The sequence below is a fragment of the Protopterus annectens genome, chromosome 2.part0 (assembly GCF_019279795.1).
Source record: "Protopterus annectens isolate FY-2018-M chromosome 2.part0, PAN1.0, whole genome shotgun sequence".
NCBI lineage: Eukaryota > Metazoa > Chordata > Ceratodontiformes > Protopteridae > Protopterus > Protopterus annectens.
The window spans coordinates 584,315,380-584,338,085 of NC_056728.1; positions in this window are offsets into that span (position 1 = coordinate 584,315,380).

The following is a 22,706-nucleotide window of genomic DNA, read 5'->3' on the forward strand; positions in this document are numbered from 1 at the left end:
AAAGAGAAAAACGAGAGTGCAGGAAAAAGTGGCAGATAGAAAAGACAGATCAGCTAAGAAGGAATACTGGAATGCTAACAGAGATGCTAAGAGAGGAGTTGCAATAGCAAATAACAAGGCATCAGTGGCACTCTACCAACTTCTGGAAAGTGACTCAGTAGATGGCACAAAAAACCTTATTGGGTTGCAAGGCAAAGACAGAAAGATAAAGAAGATAGTCAGACACCCTTCTTAGGGGATGCCAGCGACAAGCTGCTTACCAGCCCACAGAACATCAAAAGCAGTTGGAAAGAATATTTCCAGCACCTTCTGAATGAAGAAAACCCCACAGAAGCTATACTGCCAAAGACACTGCCTATAATGAAGAGGTAAAAACAGCACTAAGGAAAATGAAGTCAGGTAAAGAAGAACGCTCAGTTGAGGTCACAGCAGATGTGCTCATCATGTTCAGTGAGTTAAAGGAGAAATCGCTAGTGAGGGTATGGAGAGAAAGATATATCCCAGATGACTGAAGAATAAGTATACTAGTGTCAGTGTAGAACAACTGTGGGCAGTGCAGAGTTATCAAATCCTGTTCCACTGCAAAATTTTGGAGAGGGTAATTGATGAATGAATACACAGAGTGACAGAAAGTAAGATGGGAGATGAGCAGTTTGGGTCCAGATCAGGATGCAGTGCAACCAGCCCAATGTTTGCAGTGTGACAGATAGTTGTGAAGATGGTAATGCTGAGGAAAGTATCAAATGGGAATTCCTAGACTTGGAGAAAGCATATGACAAGGTCCCAGGAAAGCTGATTTGGGAAGTCTTGTGGTGGTTCAAGATGTGAGAAACACTGGTAGAATTAGTACAAGCTATGTACAAGGACCCAGTGACTCAAGAACCATGTTCAGTCTCACAGAGGGGTTCCTAATGGGAGTAGCTGTGTATCAGGTTTCATCTCTGAGCCCACTGCTGTTCATACTGGTGATGAACTACATTAGCAAAAAGGTAAGGGGGACATATCAACAAAGCTACTGTATGCAGATGATGTGACATGACATGCAGATTCTGAAGAAGAATTTCAGCAAAGGATAATGGCAATGGAATGCAAAACTAAAAGCACATGGAATGAAACCGATTACAGACAAGACAGCTATAAGGGTAGCAAAGGTGGGAAATCAGAAGAAGCAAAGAACCGAGAAAGAAGGGAAAATAGTAGAACAGGTTAACAGCTTCAAGTATCTGGGAGGAGAATCTGAGGAGAAAGGTTGTCTGAATGATGAGGTCAAAGCTAGAATTGGAGAGGCTACAGCCAACTGCACAGTGTCAAGGCTAGTGTGTGTCAGACTAATGCCAAACAAAATGAAAAGAAAGGTGTACAAAGCAGTGGTGTGACCAGTACAATTGTATGGTACAGAAACCTGGGAAACAAAGGGAGAGCAGTTGAGGACACTAGAAGTGGTGGAGATGAAGTGCCTGAGACTGATGGTAGGATGCATACCATGGGACAGATGAAGAAATAAGGACATTAGAGTGGAAGCCAAAGTTTCTTCCAATTCATAGTTCATAGATAAGTACTAGGCTAGGTGCCTTTGTGGGCCATTTTAAGCCTAGCCAGTTTCCTTCAAAGGTGAGAATCAAACCTTCTACCTTGTGATGGGGAGGTAAACACCTTGACCATTATAATGAGAACAGATTATGGTGGATCAGGCACATTTGCAGAAAGGCAGAAGACAATCTGTAAAATTAGCTTAATCTACAACATTGAAATTGATAAGGCATTCTTAAATTAAACAAAAAAGCTAAAGGAAAATTGTGAATGTAAAGAATTGTCTAGATACAATGAAGTCATCATCCAACCTTAAGAAACAACAAATATATTTGCCTAAAAAGTGTTCAAATTGAGCTAGTAAAAAAAGTGTAGGTTAAATCAATACAAACAAACTACATAGTTTCCTTATTAAGTTGCCAGATATAACTATGGTATCAGCTTTATCTCCAAAGTTAAAATCAATAAGGTAATCTTTAAGTACAACAAAACACTGACAGGGAAACACCATGAATCCAACAAGTGTTCTATAAGCAATGGAGACAGACATCTGAAGCATAATTCTAAGATAGTGAGAATTTCTGAGAAGTGAAGATATGGGCCGGGATTTACTAATCCTCCGTGTAAGACTAAGTCTTACTCGAAGACTGCAGTCTAAGAGTATGACGTCAGTGGGTCATGCATATGCATGAGGGCATGCTGACTCAACTCTAAGGCTAACACGGAGCGTGCACAAGTGCAGGGGGCATGTCAGACTGCCGAGCAGTCCAAATATCCACGCCCCTACAAGTGCCTAAACAGCAAATGTCACCAGACATGAGCAAGTCTGCTCAAATGTGTATATCTCCAACACTACAACACTACACTCCCCCACATTCCAAACCCATGTACAAATATAATAAAATGTAAAACCTTTTTTTTTCTGATTCCTGATATAGCTGCCCGTATTTGCACGTGTGTGCGCGGGTTTGCCCATTGCTTAGCTACAGTTAGCAGTTCAGACATCGAAGAGGATAATAAACTACTTATATGCAAATTAAGCCAAATAACGTAGTGGTAGAGCCTTCGCACAAAGAGGAGGCATTTCCGGTTCGAGTCCCACCACTCCCCTTCCCATTTTCTGTAGTAAATCTGTGCATAGAAATAATTCCTGACATTTACCTTTTAAATATTAGTAAAATGCATTGAAATGGCCCATGTAGTAGTGAATGATATTTTATATATGTATAAGAAGGTGAAATGGTCATGCATACTGATAAATTCATAAGTAATGTATCTTAAGCAGTGTGAGACACTGCTAAGCAAAGTTAACCAGTATTAAGCATATTTAAGTATAATTGCTCATAGCTAAGCAGTGCTTTAACTAGCGCAATAGCTTTGCACGGAGCTGCGCATTGCGCCAACTAGCGCAAACAAAATATGCTTGCGTGGAGCTGCGCACTGCTCTAACTAGCGCAATGTTGGGCAACATCGGGCAACGTCGGTAAACATAGAGCAACATTGGGCAAAGCTGAGCAAAGTTGGCTAAACACAGCCACACCTCCTAGCCAGTCAGGCCAGTAGTAAATTAAAAAGAAATGACAGGCCTCGAACCCGGGATAGTGTGCACCATAATCACAGTACTGATCCACTAAGCCATGACAGCATTTGATGTTCATGGACTGTCAACACACATATACATATTAATCAAAGTTTACCCAGTGCTACGCAGGTGTGCACTCAGCTGAGAATTTTCAAATCCAGCCAATCACAAATAAGTGTGGGAAATGAGGCATATTTAAGCTCCATAGGTGGGAATACTTGCCATAACTGGTTATAGCTCCCATCTGCAGGCAGCAATGGCTGGTGTCGGAGAGGGCTCTCGCTTCCAAGTGCAACGGTGGGTAATTGAGGAGTCAAAAGTGATGGTTTGGCTCCCCGTCCATCAACATGATGCTAGACTCCTGCAGGGCCAGTTCCAGGGCACGGAATACAAAGTGGAAGCCTGGAACTATCTCGCACATGAACTCACCAGTGCCACAGGCATCCCTCGGACTGTTGAGCAGGTCAGACACCACCATGCAGACCTGAAGAGACGCAAGCAGGACCAACTGAACCAATGGATACAGGAGACCAGTGGGATGGAAAATGCCCCACTACTGTGTAGGTAGCCATGGCATGAAGTATGTAAAAATTGCTAGTGTAGTCGATAGTATGGATAGGTATATGTCTCAATATCATTTTATTTACTTCACAGCTGCAGGTGTCCATGCTGTGAATCAGCAAGCCTATGCAGATAGGCTGCTAAGGCTGTGCTACCAGGTAGGTTAGCAACTATTCTGCATGTATTGTTATATAAAATAAGTGAGAGAGCCTGACAAAAAGTGTCGTAGCCCAATAATAAAGGTATAATAAGGCTTGAATAACCTCTCTGCATGTACTGTTATGTAAAATAAGTGAGAGAGCCTGAAAAAGAGTGTTGTAACCCATTAATAAAGGTATAAGTCCTGAATTATTTCTCTGCATGTATTGTTATATAAAATAAGTGAGAGAGCCTGAAAAAGAGTGTTGTAAACCATAAATGAAGGTATAATACATCTTGAATGAGTCGTCTGCATGCACTGTAATATCAAATAAATGAGAGAGCCACTAGAAAAGTGTGTAATGCCATTAATAAAGGTATAACTCATGTAGTGTGTCCATGTCACTTTCTTTGAAATGTTGATGTACTCTTGCAGTATAGAAATAGTAGTGTTGTATTAAGTGCTGTCAACCCACACTTGGGTAGGCCCATAGAAAGTGGATGAAAGGAGTGCCATTATCTGTTAAGCATATATACAGTCCTCAACTGTTGTTTCATGGCTGGCATGTATAGGTAAATCTGGCACATGAGTAGCTTGTTATTGTGTTCACCAGAAATGTCAGTGTGCTGCTAGAAATGTAGGGGGCTGTTAAAATATAACTGATAATGTCACCTGAACACATCCAGATATGTAGACATATAAATATAAATAAAATATATAAATATGTAGCAGTAACATCTGTATCCTGGACAGTTTGTATGTCAGATACAGGTCAGGTATATAAGGAACTAGCAAAACCCATTTCACAACTTAATGGACATTTCCTAGTGTAATAATACATGTAGGGGATATATACCTGCAGTCAATAGGAATGTAGTGTAAACTAAAAGTACATATAAGGTGTTAATGGAGGTATCTTTTTACACCCTACTGTATGTGCATAAATAATGCAATTACACACCTCAATGGGTATGTGTAATCTCAAAACATTTGTTGGGCCATATGTCCTATTGGTTTATAAATATCTGCATTTACTTTGATGCATGTGCCCTGTTCAAACACCACAATCTTGGTGGCCTGTTGCCACCAATCAATCCTGCATGCTGTTGGAATGTCCACTGAAGTTCTATATATGCATGTGTTATGCTTGCTGTTCAACTGTTGGAACTCTGGTGTGTTGGGTTAATGGGAATATTACTGCATGCTGTTACAACTAATTTGGAATGCTGTTGGCTGTTACCAACCCATATTGTCATTAAATCCTCCTAAACACAGAACGTATGGGAAGGCCAGTCCCAGCGGAGCCACCTGTCCCACCTCAGCTGGCGATGGCACCTGGCACCAGCAGGTCTGGTGCCCAGCCCGGGTCCTCCTCCTCCGTTGGCTCTGTGCCACCTTTGGGTGGAAGCGCTGCAGGGGATGGGACTCATCCCCCCTTCAAGCGTGGCTGGAGGAGGGCCACCTATCACCCTCTGAACGGTCCGGGCTATGGTGCGTAGGGAAATCGAGCGTTCAGTCGCTGATCCTCTATGCCAGCTCGAGGCAAGAGTGGCGCGACTCATGGGTGAGCCTGCCCCTCCTCCACAGCCCCCAGCACAGCCACCCTCCAGGCTGTGAAGGTGGAGTGGTGACTGCCCATGGGTGGGGATCTCAGTTGCACTGTTGCCATCTGTGGGCTCATGGGCTTGCGATTTCTAAACATCCTTCCCCGTCAATGGTGTTCACCTACCCCATGTGTCATATTCTGCCCCTGTATGCATCTTGTTTGTCTTGTCTATTTACCTCCCCAACCTACCTCCCAAAATATACCTATTTCCCCTACCCCACAATCCACTCTCACCTGAAAAAATAAAAAGGGCAATCTGCTCCCACAAAACAATTATGCCCCATACATAGCTGCCCATTTTGCACAAATGTCCGCTGGACACAGAAACTGAAATTTAATTGGCAGTACAACATACTTCATTGTCCTCACCCCTCTCTCAGGGGTGGAAGGTTTCAAATTTCCCTCCAAATTACTAGTATATGCACAGCTGTTGCTGTTAAAGAAATGGGCAGCTATGGACCTTCCCTACATCCGTCTTGCACATCCCAAGCTGTTTTCCCTACTGTCTTTCCCTCTTTGTTCCCCTTTTTCACCATTTTCCTATCTCCCCACTTTCTTTTCTTTCAAAGAAATGAGCGCGAGGGTTAGCGTGAATAAGCACTTTTAAGCAGTAGTAAGCATGTTTGCATGAGTATGCGCTTGTGTGTGCTTAGCTTAGTATTGCTAAGCGTCGTGCAAACCCATGCAATCCCGCTTACAACTGCTTAAAAGTGCCTTAGTCACCCTGCATTTGAGGGGCCTTGTTCTGCTCAGCAGCAAAATAAAACACCACTGTCAGTCTCAAATCCCAGACCTTGGACACGCTAGACTGCATGAAGTACCACTAGGCCACAGTAGATATACAGCAGGGTGTTGCTGAAATATATATATCATGCATCAGAATGAGTGAATGTAAAGGAAAAATAAGGATGCTATAACACAAAACCTGTTCTGTGGAACTTTACCAGCAGTTGTTGTGGAATTGCATTACATGACTGTGATAACAGAACCAGACATTCTAGCAGTAAATAATGTTACAGCAGCTCTTTACAACCCCCACACAGAATCATAGCAGGACAATCCCCACTCAAATGTACAAAATACCTGTGTGTTCAAGGTACAGCAAGGATGTAGGTAGGCATACGCAGGACTGGAATTGTCCAATTTTCATGATCATCCTGTGATAATGTCAACACAAGAAAAAGCACAAACTATGCAGAAGTGAGTACAGTAATATTCACAGTACAGCAGTTCCCAAACAGTTCATGTGCAAAATGAAAACATCTCAATAACTACGTATGTATGCCAGGTAATTGTATAAGTAGAAAAGAAACTACATACTCCCATGTATCTTGTGCTAGCATTTGTAGGGGTGAGTACAATTCTACACTGTCAACTGTGTACTGGAAGTGGCAACATTCAGGTCTGAATACAACATTCAAATCACTGGCTACACCCTTAGCATCAGTTATGAGAAGTATGCCAACCTTCTGACTTACACAATGGTGTCCACAGCAAACAAGCATGGTCCCCACTTTGGAAAGCTGAAAGGGCTATGCCTACCTGACTTAACAATTTATAGTATTGAGTTGCTAGGACAGTGAGTATTGCAAGTACCACACAGCAGGCTGCATGCAATTGCCAAATGGTGGCCAACAATTGGTGCAGAGGCCATCACATGCACATGTGCAGATGCCTATAAAAGCAGGCTGTACCTGTTGTCCACACATGCAATCATTTCAGTGCAAGTACGGAGGGAGAGAGCGAGAGAGAGAGAGAGAGAGAGATGTACGCATGCAGCCAACAGCAGCAGGAAAAAAGAAAAAAGATCAACCAAAAATATATTGAAAGAAAAAGTAATATATAGCAAAATAAAAGAAAAACTAAAAGAATATATTGAAAAAAAATATATAGAAAAGAAAAATATATTGAAAAAATATATATCATATTGAAAAAAAAATACTATATTGAAAAAAAATATTTAAAAAAATATATATTGAAAAGAAAAATATATTGAAAAAAAATAATATTGCAAAATAAATAATATACTGAAAAGAAAAATAATCATATTGAAATAAAAAATATATCTTGAAGAAAATCATCAGCTATAAAAATAAAAGCTATTACAAAACACACGAAACAGAGAAATACGAACACATACAAAGGTAAGGTATGTAACAGCTATGTATTTACTGGCATGTAGTAGAGGTTTATGAAGAGTACTCTACATAGTTTGAATCATCCATATGTCGCAGCAGTACGTATCTATGCACAGATGCTCTGCATAACTACTGGCATGGAGACATCAGTGTGTAGCTGTGTGCAGTGGGATATGACTGTGACATATGTAGTTCAGCATTAAATGTCAAACATCTGATCCATGTTATCTGTGTTCTGCACAGTAGTGTGTACAAAATCTGTTTGTGGGAGTAGCGCATACGGTTATATAAACATGGATATGACAGAGTAGCAAATGCATGATAGTCATATTAATGTGTAGCTTAGCATTGGCAACAGCTGTACCAGGCTAGTATGCTAATCTCGCATTTGCAGCTATGTATACACCCTCTAATATTACTGTGTGCTCACATGTGACACCTGTTCATGTTGCAGCAAGGCCCAACAGGTCAGCCGTGAGGTATACAAACTTAAAACAGTGTGGACCTTGTGTGTATATGGCACACAGATACGGAGAGATCTGTCTGTGTCAGATATATTAGCATCTGTACATGTGCATAGAGCAAGGGACATACTGCACTTGTTTGTGAAGAGTGGACATATATATGTTGTTGAAGGTTGTTATGTGCATATTTCTATGTAGGTTGTAGTGTGTGGCAAACAAGACAGCATACAGTGCTGTTATATGACATGTGGTGGTTAAACGCTCTGGGTATGATTTGTCAGGTTTGCAGTGTTGCAGCCAGTGAGGCCTGCTAAAGCTACATGGGCTGAGAACACCTTCAATGCATTCTGCGCAACACTGTGCAATATTATGACATAACGGTATACCTCACAACCTTTGCATAATTGATATCTCCACCATGAAAGGTGGACTGTATATGTGCCTGTATGTATATCTACATGTACACCAATGGATATTTATATGTATGTGTGTGTGTGTGTGTGTGTGTGTGTGTGTGTGTGTGTGTGTGTATATATATATATATATATATATATATATATATATATATATATATATATATATATATATATATATATATATATATGTTGAGAGAGAGAGAGAGAGAGAGAGAGACAGGGTCATATTTACTGCAACAGATGCCTGGTGACAAAGCCATGGACCCAAGCTTAATGGTGACACTGCATTGGCATACCTTCTTACAAAGACTCTGTACCCATGAACCACCACATAGGTGGTAGTCTTCTTAACACTGAAGGTGTGATAAGAGACCATGGGACACAGGTGGACAGTAGTCACCCTTTGATAATCACAGTGCCACACTAGTCATGTCATCTGTCTGCATGGCACACGTCATCAGAAAAGGTGTGTCATCCAGGGAAATATAGGTCAGTGTTCCCCTCTACTCATCACACATAAAGCCCATTATCGAGTACAATGCCCTATGCAGTATGTACCTCACAAGACATCTACAGCAACTGGAAGCAACACAGACATACCTCACAAAGAGTAATACCAGCCTCAAACAGATGCCCTATGCAGACCATCTCACAAACCCACAGCTAGACTGTGTTGCATACTGCCTACACAGAGGTGACCTCTGCCTAACATACTAAGCTATGTCAAAGCCAGAGCTGTTGGACATGCTCCACATAGACAGATCACAATCCCTACGAGCTACATGCTCTAGGGACCTAAACCTTGTGACCTCAATAGACAGCACATGCTGGAGGGATAGATTCCTATCTCAGAGACATCCCATACTCTGGAACAAACCACCTATCAATAGCAAACAAAGCTCCTAATTAGCTGTCGTCATAAATAATCCTGATGATTGTATGGGAGATAGGAACTACACCCCGGGAATCACCTCTGTGGCTCTGCTTGACAGGGCCACGTGAAACGTACTTACCTGTGTGTCAAAGGCCAGGGTAGCATATGGCTAGACTTAGCATATGGCTAGACTTCTATAGGCCCTAGGGCCAACAGCCTATTACCTACCTATGAAGCGATACACACCCACATGTACTTGTTGCAATAATTGCTATGTGAGGTTGACTGAGTGTGATGGTGAAGGTGCTGGTGAATGTGTCAGAGTTCTGCATATGTGTGATAGCTTATTGGGAAACTGTTTCAGTCATGGTATTGTGTCCTAGCTATGATCCCACCAAAAGATGTGTATGCAATTGCTAGGCAGAAAAAGCAGTATGCCATACGGTCTGACGTAGTCCCTTGGTGTTGACTGGGGTGTCCCATTGTAGGCTAAAGCAGTACATGTATGCTTATTGAGTGTTACTGCTGGTGAATCCAACTCATGTATGAACTGTAGTACTACCTGAAGCTGTATGCCTACACAGCACAGTATGGTGTATGTCCACATTTCTTGGAACCACTGTTTTATGTGTTCCCTGTAGTCCTCACAGATTACATACCTCAGGCATAAGGCTTTGTAACTACTGACACACAGTACTGTATGGTACACAGGTAAAGGTCATCTGTGTTGCCATACCTTTGTGTCTGGTATGTATGTCTGATGTGTGTGTGGGTATGCCTGTACCATGGCCTCGGTCATATGTGTGTTACAGGATATAAGTGCATATCTAGAAACATGTATAGTCTAGTACAGCAGTATGCCATCTATATTAACGAATGTGCACATATGTTAGGCAGGGGTTTGCCATCAACGACTAGTGTGGTATACTGGTAATTCTGTAACTGGACTTTACAATCATTGCAATGGAATACATATTTCTTGATGCATTAGCTTGATATATACCTCCTATGGCTAGGTGGTGCATTGTGTCACATACAGTGTGCCATGTACTGTTGTATAGTCTTACATACTGGTTTATCTTTGTTGCTGTGCAAAACATGGTTTGATATATAGAGTGTGCCAGGCACTGTCAGGCAGTTGTAGGCTGAGCACTGATATGTGGTATTGAAAGTGTGTATCCTCTGACAGCCAATAGGTTGCTATATATGGCAGTTACTTGATATCTGTACTTTAGAATGTTAAGTGGGCCACATGACATGCTCACACATATTGCTTCATTGTCTTACAGGGTAATGGCCCACTGTCGTAACCCTACCTACAGCACGGCAGAGGAGGAACAGATAACAACAAGCCTGGTGCAACACTATGCCCTGCTGTTCTCCAGAACCAGCCAGGACCAGCATGAGCGGACTGCACTGTGGCAATATCTTGTCCGTAGGGTAAATGACATAGGCATGCATAACCAGACATATGAGCAGGTATGCCATCACTGCAGTGATTTAATTAGACATGTCCAGCAGCGTGCATCAGATATCCGTAGACAACAGCTTGCCACAGGTGGTGGGGTACCCATCCATCCCCCCCTCACCAGAGTGGAGGAGCTGCTACTGAGCCAGCTGGCTCCTGGCCAACAGCAACAACAACAAGCAACATGTATCATCATGGAGGCCGGAGCCACCCAGCAAATTGACACAGAGCATGCAGGTAACATGGCATAGCTGTACACTACTGTTACCTCTATTGGTAGAGCATGCTAAGGTGAGATGTGTACTGTGTAGTTAGAGGATGTGGTTCCTAGTGTTGTGCAATACTAATAATTAGGAATTTAATCTATAGGCCTGTGACTGTCAACCGTTGTACTACTGTAAGATTGCAGACACACAGTAGTGATGCTACAGTTGTTGCCACTGACAAACTGTCTCATATCCTTGTAGGTCCCTCTGGTGTGACAGCAAGGCAGCAGACCATGCTGGTGAGTGTGTTCTACATTAAATATTACTAATTAAATGTGCATGTCATAGGTGAGCTGTAAGCCATGTACACGTAACACACCTACGCATAATGCATGCTGTGCATGGTTGCTGTGAGACTATGCACATCCCAGTAATGTGGGTAGCTGCCTAAAACACAAAACAATACACAGAGCATCCCACACAATTGTGGCATCACTGTAGTGGACATTGGATAGGCAGAGGCAATACACATGCACACAACATACACAACTTTGTCATACGCGGTACACGTTCACATACTACACATGGCGTATTCAGACACCCGCTGTAAGGTCACTCTCCAGTATTCCAAATGTCATCTGCACAGCACACATAATATACTTGAGGGGCAGATGCCTCACATGTGGCTGTGCGACACTCTTCAACACATAACACATTCATGTTAGACAATGCCCCCTATTGGGCACCATACAAACCCATGTAACAATTGACTGTGAAATGGAGAATGTAGCCATGGTACAGCAGTTCTGGTACAGCATGGTATGTGCTGGTCTGGCACACATTAGTAGCCTTGAGTGACCACATGATGCTGCATGATGATGGCTCATGGTACTACACCCCATCCAGTTACAGTGACCACAGTACTACACATAGCATTAACTGCTATGCAGCTCAATGTTGTGTGTGTGCAAACATATGGACCAATACACAATATGCATAGCAATCACCTTTTGTACAAAGTGACACATGTATGCCTTGTAATGCTATTGAGTGTATAGGTCACATGACACACACTGTGTATGTGTGATGTTTAACGTTGCAGTTGTGTTGTAGCATGCCATGTCATGGCTGGCACTGGCATGGCCACAATATGTCCTGCACTCAACATAACCACTGTACAATGGCTATGTTGAGCAATGGTATTCCATCAGGTATACATGCACCACTCATCCTGTGTGTATACATAGCATGCATGTGTTAAACCTGTGTCCACATTTATCTGCTAAAGACACAGATGCTCTAATCAGAAATGGATATCTATGTGACACACAGATACACATCCAGCCTTGGTATGTATACCTGTGAGTGATGGTGCACAGGACATTGCAGAGCTGTAAATACTTACACAGCAATGTTGTGTCCATGAACACATTGCGTTCCAGGGTGAGGCCAATCACTGAACAACAACACACATGCATCAAAGCCACATATACTGTTATTAGCAAGGTTTGTCTACACCCGCACTGCATGCTGTTGAGCAACACACATCCTGCATGCTGACACGTGTGATATAACTGTTTGCCTTGTGATACTGTACCCCACCATCACCTGCTATTGAGTACGTTCTGGATTGCTGGTGGTGTGGATTTGTGTGTGTGTCTGTGTGTGTGTGTATGTGCGTGTGTGTGTGTGTGTGTGTGTGTGTGTGTGTGTGTCTGTTTTAGTGAGGAGTGCATTCATGTGCATGTGTTCATGTGTGCATGTGTGCATGTGCGCATGTGTGCATGTGTGCATGTGTGCATGTGTGCATGTATTCATGTGTTCATGTGTTCATGTGTGCATGTGTTCATGTGTGCATGTGTGCATGTGTGCATGTGTGCATGTGTTCATGTGTGCATGTGTGCATGTGTGCATGTGTTCATGTGTTCATGTGTGCATGTGTTCATGTGTGCTGACATCATGTACAGGTCGTAAAGTGTGTTTCCTGTCTTCCTCTCACAGGTGCTGACGTTGGGCTGGTTCACTGCAGCAGAGAAACTGATGTCACTGAGCAAAATAGTGATAATGATGATAGGTGTGTTGAGGCACAGGCATGTTTGCCAGGGTCTGTCATTGGGCCACCAATTGACAGTACACAAGTGTCCACCCCATCCATGCACACAGTCATACTGCCAATACATCCATCACCTATGCCCTTAGCTGAGGGACAGCATACAGTCGGCATTGGCCAGGACAGTGTGGTATCCATGGCACATGCATCCTGACACAGCAGCCATATCCAGATGCCTGGAAGGGTACCACATAGGCAGATGTCCAGGGGTTCCCGTCAGAACACTTCTGCTCATCATGACACTGGCAGGCATGCCACAGGTCTTACAACCTCACGCATGTTCCAGGCTGTCAGGGAGGCACAGGCACATATGGAATGATACACCAGACAGGGACTAAGGACATAGAGGGCACATAACACCACCGTAATTGACAGTATCCATGACCTAGCTTGTGCCATCCATAATTACACTGAGGTCACTGATAGACATTGGGGAGAGACATTAGATGTCCTCCGCAATGTCATGTCCATGTGTCAGGACAGTGCGGGATGGTTGAGTCGTCGATGTGGATGTATGCCAGCAACATCAGTAGCTGGCAGTCGCCGTGGACATCCCTCAAGCCACAGCCACTCCCGTAGTGCCAGTACCAGCCCCAGCAATGTTGGGGGTGGGCTGTCTATAGAACATCCTAGAAGACCATGTGCACATGGCTCTGGACAGTCCCAGCAGGGACCTGGGTCCAGTGTACATCCATCTACCTCTGGGGATAGTACCCAGTCTGGATTAGTACCTGATAGTGTCAGTAGCACCCCTGCCAGGCACAGGTACCATATCCGTGGCCAGAGATGGTGATCTGTAAAGCCTCACAGGTACAGTCTGTGGCTGTCGCACAAATACCCGTATATGGCAGCCACATGGTGGAACTGTGTGCATGCAGACACACACACACACATAATACAGACACCTAGGGCTAACACATACCCACACACATTACATCAACATTGGCCCATACCAGTATTCTTGCCCCTCACACACACACACACACACACACACACACACACACACACACACACACACACACACATACATGTCAATTGGATGGCTCACTTTAGGCCTCTGGCAAACCAACAACACACCCTGTGCATATGATGAAACCTGTGCCACCACCTGTCATCTGTAACATCGATGCAGGAACAGGCTACCATGGTGCTGATGCACAGGGTGTCTTTATAGCAGTATAGCAATGTTAGCATGTTGTCAGCAGTAGAGTGTAATGATATGCTTAAAGGTGTAGCTGAGCAGGCATGATGCATTAAAGCTATGATTGTCATTGTAGTGTTGTTTACAACAGTGTTAGTTCCAATAGTGTATTGTCCGCCCATGTGCCACTTGGCTGATGTGTGCAGTATTGGCAGCATGTGTTAGAGAGTGGACAGTATGTGTGGGATGTGTGTAGCACAGATTTGCAGGTGTACAGTTGTGAACATGGTGGAGGTGCACTGTCTGCATGTGCGTGCATAGTGGACACATGGGCAGGGTGACATGCCCTGTATTACACAGTAACACTCCATAGTTTCTATTGGTGGCCAGTATGCATTGTACTACACACATTTCGGAACCTGACTACACATGTGCGTATGACATGGTTTGACACTGTGCTGTGGGTGATACTGTAACTATCTGTCATTGTTTTGCATTCTGGTAGTATACATGACTTCAACAGCCTGACCATAACCAATTGTTAGATGATGTCTTGACAACTGACACACAGATGTAGGACACACAGCAACATTTGGATCCTTCAGGCACTATATTATGCCAGTAACCAGTGGTATTCACCTGCTCCCATTACTGAGACCACTCCTGTTTGGCATATGGCTCTCTTAGGTACAAGCAATCACATTAGGGATATGTCTGTCCACATCTGGTAATGCATACTGTGGCCTATAATGCATTCTCCAGGTGACACACACATCCTCCACAAGGGTAACATAAAGACAGATACCTGTTGTCAAACCCATGATGTAAAGCTATAGTCCAAACTAAGCATAGTCATCCACCTTTACGGAACATAGTATCCCCACAGTGCCACATAGGTAGTAGCCACCAACATGATGAACTGGTACTGATGTGTACATGCAGCCTAGTGTTACGTCATCTCTCCTTTGATAATCACATTTCCTATGGTATTTTGAAATCCCTCGGTGGATCACATAAGCAATAAGGGGTCTGCATGCATATCCACAAAGGTTGTTGTACACCTATAATGAATAGTCATCATTGACAGACTTTGCTGCGTTTGAACAGGTCTGACATATACCTCAGCCATAAACCCTCACTCACACAATTCAATAGAAACCATAGTGAGTGTGTGTGATACGGATGACCTAGGCCAGGCATCACTGCAGTGGCTGGCCTTGTCATAAGCATACAGATGTGACCTAAGGTCTGGAAAACAGCAGCACAGTTTGGCAAAGATGACAGCTGTGTTCTTGGATAAAGCAGGGTTCCCACACATGAAATAATTGAGGTAACATGTACATATATGTATTTGCCTCACAACTACCTCACATGTGTGATGCCTACTGATATGTCATACAGTAGTAAAAGCAAAACCCACAACACATTGACCAACAGTGTCACACACACATAGAGCACACACACTCACCAAGTGTAGGATTCAAACCCCTACCTAACTACTTCATGATATTAGAGGAGTACGCATTAATATGACGCGCTATACACATTACTGGGAAGTCTCTTTTTCACAGGTATATTTGTAGGATGGTGACATCATCAGACTTGACAAAGATAAGTATACCACTTGTAAGGTGTTCTACTACCCTACAAAAAGGTTGCGCCTCTCCAAGGTAATTACACACAAACACACACACACACAGTTGTCAAATGCAGGACTGGAACCCCTACCTAACTACTTCATGATACTAGAAGAGTACACATTAACATGACACACTATACACATTCCTGGGAGTTCTTTTTTCCACAGGTATATTCGTAGGATGGTGACATCATCACACTTGACATAGATATGTATGCCACTTTTAAGGTGTTCTACTCCTCTCCAAAAAGGTTGCTCCTCTCAAAGATGATTATACACAAACACAGATGTCAAGTGCAGGATTAAAACCCCTACCTAACTACTTCATGATACTAGAGGAGTACGCATTAACACGTCATGCTATACACATTACTGTGAAGTCTCTTTTCCACAGATATATTTGTAGGATGGTGACATCATCAGACTTGACAATGTGGGTTACATTAGGTGACATTAGGTGGGCTACATAGAAGGAATGTCTGAACACTTTGGCCATGTGACCATTAAAGGGGAGTTTGCTATCTACCTGTGTCCCCAGGGCCATAATGACTTTCTCCATACATACTGGATTACCACCTATGTGGTAATTTGTGTGCACATTGTTTTACCCACAGGGGATGACTATGCATTCATTGGCATTCATCTTGAGGGCATTGTTTTGACACCAGATATCAGTCTCTGTAAGACACATCGGGAGGATGTCTGTGTCAGCCGTAGAGTTGATTATGGACCACAGTTAGCAGTCATCTGCAAACCTGTTCAGTCATACAACTCCTGTGCTTGCCTGTACCTCTGAGCAATATCTATTGAACAGGTGGGGTCCCAGGACCAAGACCTGTGGGATGTCATTTGTGACTGGCCTAGAGTCGGACATAGCACCCGCAACTCTGAACATGTGTGTTTGATCTGTGAGCCACTTGGCCACCCATCCTGTGACATAGCTGTTACTGTTCAAGCTGGTATGCTTGTCCATGATGACAGAGTGGGGAATGATGTAGAAAGTCCTTAGTGAGGTCTAGGTGGGCTGTGTGGACTACTTTCACCTCCATCAATGTCCTTGGTAACTGTTTGAAATAAATCAACTAGGTGTAGGAGACAGGATCTGCCTTTAACAAGGCGGAGATGTGTAGAGTCCAGTATCTGGAGGTCTCCAATGTCTCTTTTTATGGGTTCCATAACAATTTGCTCAATAGCTTTGTAGACCAGGCTGAGTAGACATATAGGGCAATGGTTTCCAGGTTCTGTTGTGGCACCCCCTTTGTGGAGCTGGATGACTGTTAGTGTATGCCATTCTTTGGGTACATAGCCTGTGGTACGCTTGAGTCTGGGCAGTGGATGTAGGTGAGGGTGTAGTTCCTTTTGGCCCTTGTGTAGGACGCTGCCTGGGACACCATCCAGTCCCATTGATGCTCTGTTCTTAGCTTTGGAGAGGGCTGTCTTTACCTGCATGTCCATAATGTCTGGGGCTCAGCATCCTTCTGTGATGGATACAGGGCCATTTGGGGGTGATGGGGGGGAGTTTACACTAAACATGTCCCCCTGGATGTGGGCAATGAAAGTTGGTTCAGTGTATTTATTTCCTTTTTCAGTAGCTGACAGCATATTTGGAAGTTGACACCTACATGTCTGGTATAGCTACCGAAGGCTATGTGGTTGGTATTCTTACATTCCTTGGCTATTTGTCTTTAGAAACAGTCCTTGGATTATTTTATGAGCGATCATTGTTTCTTCCTGATAATGATCAGTGATGTGTTTCCTTTAGTGAAGTTGGCTCTATCATGTGTTTGTTTCCTCCTTCTGTTGTCTAGCTTATTTATGGGCAACAACCACCTGATTGTTGTCTTATTTTTGGAGGTATGCATCTTGGTTTTATTTGTGATGTCTCAATCCATGCATCCCTGCAGATGCTCATAGGATGCACTTGTAAATGATTCTGCAGTTTGTATACCATTATCCTATAGCAAGAGGTCTTTGGAACGCTCCACTTTGGTCTTGTGATGTGTGCAGTTTTGCTTTTGCAAATGTCTTCACAGTGGTTTCATTGACTGGGTAGGGGGGTGGGATGTGGATGTCCAGTGTGATTACTTTATGATCTGATATTACCAGTGAGGGGTTTATCTCTGTTGTGGAACACTGGTACCCCATGTTGGTGATGATCATGTCCAGTATGTTGTCACCTGTAGTGGGCGTGGTGACCAGCTGTTCCAGGGTGTTAGAGTTTAACACCTCTGAGTAGGCGATATGCAAGGGAGTATGGATGGAGCATTTTGAGATGGTCTGTGTATGGCATGTATTTCAGGCCGCTAATGCTCTTTGTGAGGTATTGCTGCAGGCTTTCCGGTTGTTATGGTTGTCTTGTGAGGTATATAGCAGAAGTGGCGTTGTACTCTATTATAGTTCTAGTGAGAGATGAGTAGAGGGGAACAATGTCCTCTTCTATTCTGCATGAGACACATTTTGTGATGAGGTGTGCCACATAGGAGGGTTTCCTGACTACTGTGGGAATGTGGTTATCACAGTTGTGTCCACTGTCCACCTGTGACCCAAGGTCTCTTGTCACACTTTCAGTGTGAAGTATACTACCACCTATGTTGCAGTTCTTGGCTACAGAGTTTTTAACAAAGGGGATGACAATGCACCTTTTAGCATTGAGCTAGAGCCCATGTCTTTGACAACAGCCATCTGTCTCAGTGAGGCCCATTTGTAGGATTTCCACATCTTTAGTGTTTACAGTTATGGCTCCTAGTTTGCAGTCCTCTGGAAACTTCAGTTGCCACAGACCTTCCATGTTAAATTTTACTTCAGGGAAGTAGATGCTACACAGCCTGGGATGTTATCTGGTCCCATGGCTGCTGTGATACTGGCTTTGGAGAGTGTTTTTTACCTGTGCAGCCATGATGACAGCAACTTTGCAGTCTTCCATTATAGAGATGTGCTCTTTCATGGGTGAGGGGGGGTAAAGTTAACACTGATCCTATCGGCCAGGATGTTGGCAATATCAGTTGGGTTTGTATATTTAGTGCTATTGAGCTGTAACTCAGAACAGATCTGAGTGTAGCCATGACATGGACCTGTCTGTTGGGCAGAGATTTCCTGAGTTGACAGTATGCAACAGAGTACAGATTGGGTTACGTTCAGTCTTGTTGCATGGGGCAACTATTTGAGGCCAGTAATCCTCTTGTTAAGGTACTTCAGTGGTCTTTCTGGCTGCTGAACATGCCTAATCAGATTCATCGCAAGTGTGTTATGGTACTCTCTGATGGGTCTGATGACTGCTGAGTAGTGGGAACCTCCTTTGACCTACATGCACAGACCTTGGCAGTTTGTGTGAACACATAGCATGATTTTCCTACCACTTTGTGAATGTGTTTCTGGAAGTAGAGATGACTATCCACATTTGTCCATAGATCCCTTATTATCACATCGCCTGGCCTGATGTTCTCTGTCTGCATAGGCCTGTGGGGGAGCTTACCCATATGCATCTTTAGGGGCATAATACAGCATTTCTTTGTGTTTGCATTAGTGTACAATTGTCCTGCTGTGTCAGTGCCACTGAAATGCTATCATGGCTTAGTGGTTCAGTACTGTGACTATAGTGCACAGTATTCTGGGTTCGAGCCCTGTCACTGCTTTTTATTTTCATGCTGGGCAGACCAAACTGCTTAAGGAACAGTAAAGCAAATATGAGCATGTTTACCTAACTTTGCTCAACTTTGCATGACTTTGCCCAACCTTGCCCAACATTGCTCAACGTTGCCCAACATTGCGCTAGTTAACATGGGCAATTTTGTTTACATATACTAAATATTGGTAAATGCTGCTTAGCACTGCTTTATATTGCTTAAAACATGGCAATCATGCCTCAGGTGGTGCTGCAGGGCTACCTATGTCAGATGCACATACTACACTCCCTATACATGTTTGGAAACAGGCAGTGTCATGTTAGGCATCCCTTTTATTTTATGTGCGAGTCAGACAGAGATATCATTTCCAGGGTTCCTACTGAGCCAGTGTATGTGCTATGCGTTGCCTCTTTGCCAAGGCCAAGGCATACTGGGCACACCTCCTTCTGCCTACTGGGGCAGGCTCAGGTTGTTCCTCCTCCAAGTCACGCTGTGCCTGTGCAGGCCTTGGCAATGGTGGGGGGGCTGTGTGGCCCTGCCCCATGCTGTTCCTGCTGCAGCTGTTTTCGCAGGATCATATTGTGTAGCATGGCACATACCATGACAATTTGGGTACATGTAGTTGGTGAGTACTACAAGGCTCCGGCAGATGTTTCCAGGCACCGGAACCGTGACTTGAGCATCCCAAACACACGCTCGATTACATTTCGTGTTTGTGCGTGTGCCTCATTATGGAGTTCTTCTTCAGGTGTGTGTGCATTTCTGAAGGGTGTCATCAGCCACGGCTCTAGTGCGTATCCAGCATCCCCCACTAGGTGACCGTCAGGGATGTCCCCATTGGCAAATGTCTGGTACAGCTGTGTCAGATGCCAGATATGGGAATCATGGTAGCTTCCAGGGCAGCCAGCACACACATTCAGTATTATGCCTTGGGCATCGCACATGACCTGGCAGTTGATGGAGTGGAAGCCCTTGCGGTTGATGTAGGACCTACCCCGCTCTCCGGGTGGTGCTTTGATGTGTATGTGCGTACAGTCAATTGCACCCACTACCTCAGGGTATTCCGCTATTTGCTGGAAGAGGTGCATATTGATGGCCAATACCTCACGGGAATTGGGGAAATATACATGATCACCGACATGTGCTGACATGGCATTCGGGAACTGGTGCAGTACCCTGGATGCTGATGCCTGTGAAATCCCCATCATATCACCAGTTGGTCTCTGGAAGGTACCTGTTGCTAGTATTCTTAGGCCAACACATACCTTGGTTTCCACTGGGATGGGTTCCCCTCTGCTGGTTCTGTGTGAGGCATGGCCTGCACAGCTCAACAATTTGCTGTAGGAAGTCTCTGTCCACTCTACAGCCTCCACTATCTCCAGCTCATGTAGCCCCTGGTAGGTTACCCTGGGTCTGTACACTGTTCTCTGTCTCCTCACTGTGGGTTGCTCAGCAGCATTTGCAATGGCACCACCCTCAGCATCTTGCACATGTTGCCTTATAATAGCAATGGCAGCCCCTAACATTTTTTTGTCTCAGTTAAGCTTTTTAAGTTTTCACTTCTCTTTGTAGACTGCAGTGTTGCAGTGTTTCTGAGAAAAACATGAGAGAATGTTTTTTTGCAGAATTTTAAGTGCTGGGCTGGGCTGGGCTAGTGTACTGCCTGTGTAATTGGCTGATTCTGATTGATTTCACCTGGCAGCTGTGCTAGTTCCCCTTGGTTAACTTCCTACTACTTCTTTTCCTTCCTTTTCCCTTTCTGTTTCCACAGGGGGCAGCGACGCGCGCACACAGCCTTACACAGACTTACATGGGCTTACACCGGCTTAGTCAGGTGCATGTGCGTGCACACTGGCTTAGACAGCCTTACACAGATTTACACGGGCAGACACACACGCAGACAGGTTTAGATGGTTTTACAGGTGCGTACACGCACGCACACAGTGTAAGCATCTTTGCAAGAAACTTTAGTGATAGCCACGGTGTACACCTTCAGTTTCTGGGTTTCAGTTCAGACAACTGTAGACACGCCTCTTCCAGTCCTGAGTAACTCACAGCAAACACATGCTACTCTGCTCCAGTAAGCTTACAGTCTTTGATACATACCCCCCTCATGATGTCACCTATCTTCTACTCTGTTAGTCCCCTAATCCTACTCTTACACTCTAGGGACATGGTTCACATGGCAGGGAAAATTGGGATTCAATATCTTTATACTCATTTGCATAGGATTGCCTACTAATGCTTGGTTACATCTCTCAGACTGAGCTTCCCCCCTTAGAAACCACTATTCAGTAGCCATGTTGTCTTCAGCCTGCCATTCACCTGCATTGCAGATGAATATATTTAGTAAAATGCCTATTTTTAGACTTTTTTTTCTGGTTTTTAGAGTACGGCATGTTTGTGCGGCACTGTGCTACGCTTAAACATCAGAGATCGGGGGGGGGGGATTTGTTTTTTATTATTTTGCAACACATAATAATGCCAGTGGCCTTATATTTGGCCATTGGCATGCTTCCTCAATTGGATGCATCCTTTATTTGGAGCTGTCATAGCTCCGTTTTGCTATTTGCAGAATAGTAATCAGTTACCAATGGAGTACATTTCTGCAAATAACACTACTCTTACTTGGACAGGTTAGTGTTTCCTGGATCGCAAATTGACCTCATTTTCATAGCTTTCAGCAACAGATGAGGTAATTTGCATATCCTAACACTGTCCGTGCAAGAGTCGTTTCAGGAGCTCTCATGCAAGCCCCTGCCGGCTGTTCCTGGTTCGCTCGGCAGACATATTGGCTGTCTGGAGTCTTACTCTACTCTTAGACTCCATGCAAGCCTTCGTGAATCTGGCCCATGACCTTTTGAGCTGCAAAAATACAAATGCAAATTGGGAATTATATACTAATTCTGAAATTGTACTATGTGAGAATAGTTACCCAAAGCCCAAGGTACAGTGATCTCAGAGAAGAAGGGATGCTCATGGGTCATGCAAACTGCTTGCAGTGTGCAACAGTGAGTTTTAGAATTTGGCATTATTGCATTTGAATCAAAGTATATATTTTGAAGAGTCAATACATGCATTAGCAGGTCTGACACATATGATAACAAACCAGAATGGGGACTGTTTTATGAATAAATTGTTATATCCAGCAGGCGGCATCTGCATAATACAGGTTACAGCTCAGTGCAGAGCCATACATTATCCCAGCA